This window comes from Lactuca sativa, chromosome 5 (assembly GCF_002870075.4).
Source record: "Lactuca sativa cultivar Salinas chromosome 5, Lsat_Salinas_v11, whole genome shotgun sequence".
Taxonomy (NCBI): domain Eukaryota; kingdom Viridiplantae; phylum Streptophyta; class Magnoliopsida; order Asterales; family Asteraceae; genus Lactuca; species Lactuca sativa.
In genome coordinates, this window is record NC_056627.2 from 275,618,712 (window position 1) to 275,623,790 (window position 5,079).

The 5,079-nt window shown below is 32.3% G+C and overlaps 1 long non-coding RNA gene across 1 annotated transcript; it reads right to left on the reverse strand.

Moving 5' to 3' along the window:
• Window positions 1-3,560: 3,560 nt before the first annotated feature.
• Window positions 3,561-4,705, reverse strand: LOC128134193 (uncharacterized). The gene is made up of 2 exons (XR_008232545.1): window positions 4,277-4,705; window positions 3,561-3,809 (listed from the first exon to the last, which is right to left on the reverse strand). It is a non-coding gene; the product is annotated as an uncharacterized LOC128134193 (long non-coding RNA).
• Window positions 4,706-5,079: the final 374 nt, after the last annotated feature.

Here is a 5,079-nt window from a genome sequence, read left to right on the forward strand (position 1 = left end):
TATTTCGTATTACGGTTCCTTCATATTTAGTATTAACCAGCCAAATTGCTCTTATGACTACCGAGAGTATCTTTTAGTATCTAATATAATCATGATTGAGAAATTAAATATTTTCTTATTTTGTTCCTATATCTTCCTATCTATTTTAGATTGTGATAATATTTTTTTATTTTTTGTTCTTAATATCTTCCTATCTATTTTAGATAGTGACAAGTGTTTAAATTTGATTAGGATGTTAAATTTGTACACCTCTCATCATCTTAAATAGATAGGAAAAAAAGATATGAAGATTTTTAATTTCTCATAATCATATTGGTCGTTCAAATTAATTGTTTAAAATGTTCTTTTACCAATAATCATTATTTTTTATTATAGCTCTTTCTTTTTAAAAAAAACTGCAAAATTGTTCCATCTTATTTGTAATTTTTTTTTACTAAGGTCCAAAATAGTTTCAAATTGCAAAAATTGTCCTTATTTATGAGTTTTTCATTATGGAATTATCTGTTTTCTTCAACATGCGCCCCTCATATGAGGCTAGTTTTGTCTTTTCTTTTTGAGGAACCAATTTCACAAGTAAATGTTTGAATTTCAGCTATTAAATGTCGTCTTTCGAACCTGAGTGTTATTTCAAACCCACGGCCAAGAAGATAGTGCTATGCTACTATGTAAATTTTGTTGTTGAAAGAAAAAACAAAATCCAACAATGAAGTTGCCTAATTAATGCTTATATTTGCTCACATGTCTTATAGTATTTTTGGGATGAAGCAAATACAAGTACATGCTTTACACATAATTGGTCTTTGATCGATTGTAAATTAAATGTTACTCTTTATGAAGCCATGAACAGATGAAAACCAAATGTTAAATTATTTCATATTCTTGGTCAGTGGCGAATCTAGAATCAAAATTCACGTGGTTCCTTATTTAAGTGAAACCGAAGAAATGAAAGATTAAACAAAATAGGATCGGGTCAGGTCATATATCTTAAAATATTTAAACATAAACTCAAAATTTATATTAAAGTTCCCATAATTATAGTCATTTTCATTATTTTATCTAAATCAAAGGCGATCTTGTTACGTACATATCTCGAAGTCGGAGATGTTGATAGGCGACGTTTCACAAAATATAGTTATGTTAATTTTTTTCTTCATTTAAGTTTAAATAGACGAGGCTATTACCAATTGATTAAAATTTAAGTGGAATGTGACATTAGACTATTTTAAATGGATTGAGATATAAGATATGACTTCAAATGGTTTGACACATTTGTTTTCTAGACATGATTAGGTAGGTCCTTATAATTTGTAAGGTAGGTCTCCAATTTTTTTATATATAATATATAATAGATTTTAAAATGTTAGTAAAATGTTAGGTGGGTCCTAGGACCCACCTTCAATACACATGCCTTCGGTTGTTGATGCTTCATAAAGAATAATAAAGATAACTTAGGAAAGTTTGAATGTAAATCAGAAAGATGAGTCTTCTTAGTCTACTATTTCACTTCGGCATCTTTTCTCAAAATCCCACTTAACCTATTTATGTTACTAGATTTATGATTGATCGTGATTTACTTTTTGTTCCTCCTTACGATTATGAAACTCTAATCACTCCAAATGTTCATATATTAAATACTTTGCCTAAAACAAACACAAGAGTACATCTTTCGGTTCACAATAAATCCAACAAGAGCTGTCAAATCAATCATTCCCAATAATCATCAGGTTAAGGGGAAACTACCATCTACCGGTTCACATATGTACATTCATAGAACATCTGTCCAACACATCTCAGGTCCATCTAAAGCATTTATTTAGCTAGAACATACGCTTATTCGACCATCATGAGACATAGTGCGAGTGTATTTTAGGTGATGGCCTTGTCAAAGCTTAGGGTGACATTTATGTTATTACGTTTTAAACATCACTTATTTGACTTTTAGGTTACTTTAAGTTCTTGATTCTTTTTGGGTCATGGGTACATTTTTATATTTTGTAATTTTGTGATATGCTTCATTATCTATACACAACCATGTGAGTTTCACCACAAGTTTTATGTTATTTAATTATGAGGGTGTGGGTAGATTGGTATCACGGTGGAGTGTTGTAGGTTCATTGGTATCACAATGGAGGTTGAGGGCAACAATGCCTAAATATCAACATATAAAGTTTATTATGGGTGGGAAACAATAAGGTACATGACTCGTGTGTTTTTATAAAGGATTCACATGGCCCACAATATCTATGGATATAAACTACAAATGAGAAAAAAAAAAGTTTAAAATTGGTTACAGATGATGATGTGTTGAACTTTAATTTAAATATAATCTATTTAATTTCAGGCAATATATATATATATATATATATATATATATATATATATATATAGGGTTACGTTATAATGTGGATGGAGAACTATTGCGCGGACGTATGGACAGTGTTATTCTATAAGATTTACTAATAGAATAGGTTGTTTAGTAATGTAAATGCGTCCAATATCACAAAACTATTGTCATTTTCATACATTCTCACTATTTTTATTCATTTTTGTTCTCACGCATCGTTTTTCACTCATTTTCATTTTTACAAAATACAACTCAATAAACAATCCGACAACAGTCTCACAGAATGAGAATAATAAAAAGAAATATAATAACCTTATAGATAGTTTAATTAGTGAGAATGTGTGCTAAAGACAATAGTAACAAAAATAACGTCTCCCTCAAGTCCTCACCACCACCTCTCTTTCTCTCTACAACTAATTGGACGATCGACCGACATTGCCGCCTCTCTTTCTCTCTACGAATAATCTAATGATCTCTTACACTTCCATCCTTCACGCTTTCACCATCAATGGGCTCACCTATAACCAATTCTAAATTGGAGAAGAGATTCTGAATCCGAAATATTTTGTTCAATCTATAATCGATTATGAACAAAATTCCTAGTTCAATTATGCTTCCGGATTGATTTGTTCCTCCGATATCAAGTTTTGATAATGATCGAGGCAGGAAATTGGATCTCAAAAAAGTTATTTGTGATCGGTACATGTGATTCAATAAACTCAACAACAATACGACGTTTCAGATTTTGTGATTTCCAAATGTTTTCACCTTCACCGTCAATAGATCTGTTAGATCTACGGTGTCCTCTTCGTTAATCATGGTAATTCCCCAAAATCGTTTGACCTAATTAGTATAGGTGTTTTAGATCATCGTTCATCTTTATCGTTTTTCTAATGCATGTATTATGTTTTTTTTATGAAACTAATACATCAATTTTTGAGTTAATTGTTCCAGAGTTGTTTTTTAAACGTCATTTCCTTATTTCATGTCATGAGTATTATGTTTCAGTTATCTTCATTCTTAGGGGCTGTTTGGCAGGATCTGAATTTTTAAGATCTGAATTTTCAAATGTTGTTTGGTTGGAACCTCTGAATTACAGTGCTGAATTATAAAAATGACTATTTTACCCTTCTATTTTATTTTGCGCTTAATGTAATGATTTTTTTTATAAAATAACCAAATCAACTTTTTTTATAAACACTATATAAAATCCAGATTAAACATAATTGAAAATTAATATTAATCCAAATCAAACATAACACTGTCAACAATAAATTTCAACATATCAGCACATAATAACAAGATTAGCAACAGATTTCAGCAAATGAAAAAAATCAGCAACTTATAATAGTAGTTAGGAACACATTTTCTATAAAAATTCTATCTGAAGAATCAGTTGAACTTCTATAAATATTTTCTGAAGAACCAGTCCTGTCATGTATATTCTTCATTGCCTAACCATGAGCTGCACCACAAATCAATGGAAACATGAGGAAGGAAGGACCAATCAAGTATGCATCAAAATAATTATACCTAATTACATATACTGTTCATTGATTTCCTATACGATAAAAGCAAAATTAATACCTATGAAAAGAAAAAAAAAATGCAGAAAAACATAAAACGGGAATGAATTTCAAAACTCGATTTTTAGACATAATTTTCAGCATAGATTCTTTAAAATCTCGATTTCAAACAATTTTCAGGTTTCGATTTCGATTTCAATAACTAGATTATGAGAAAACCAATTTCAAAACTCGATTATGAGAAAATCGATTTCAAAATTGGAGAATGAAAAACACACCAACAGAGAAAGACCGGAGGAAGGCGATGATCGGTGGTGGTTGTTGGGGAAATCCATTACATGAACTCAATTTCAGAAAATTTGGGAGTGATAGAATTTCAGCGGTTGGAGAAGAACGAAAGCCATACCTGATGCCTTGTTGTCGGACCGAGGGTCTAGGACGGTGGCATCGGAGGTCTCGTGTAACAACGTAAATTTTCAAACAAAATTTTCATTTAAAAATCGCATACTTTTCATAACATATTGTATAAAAATCTTTTTTATTCAAATTACAAAACATAACTCCATTAATAATCCAGGATCCTCATAACTCTTTCTCTGGTGTGTACAATCAAGTCGGTGCCCTCCCGCGATCCTGAGAAACCTGAAACACATAACACATTACACGGTAAGCACAAAGCTTAGTGAGTTCCCCAAAATACCACATACAACACATAAGCCACTGGAGGCTATAACTCGGTATGACCCTCCGGTCAATGTGTCTCAGCGGGACCCTCCAGTCCCGTAGCTCGTTGGACCCTCTGGTTCGGTCTGATCGAGGACCCTCTGGCCTCATGAGTCGTTGGACCCTATGGTCCGGTCTATATAACACATAGCATACATATAACACAATGCACATAAATCTCAAACATACACATACACATAAGACCCTCCGGTCTGCACATAGATACCACTCTAGGTAATGTATATTGAGAAGACTCACCTCGGGTAAACTCGGATGATCTCGAACCCGAAACACTGATCTAGCCTTCGCCTAATCACATACAGAAATTACCTCTAATTAACAATGGCTCTCAAAGGCTAGACTATTCCCTTCCCATGCTCTCGCTTAGATGGGTAAAAGACCATTCTACCCTTCTTGACCTCTTTCACTCATCTTGACCAAACCCTAAGGTCAACAAAAGTCAACTCCAGCTTTGACCAGACTCGT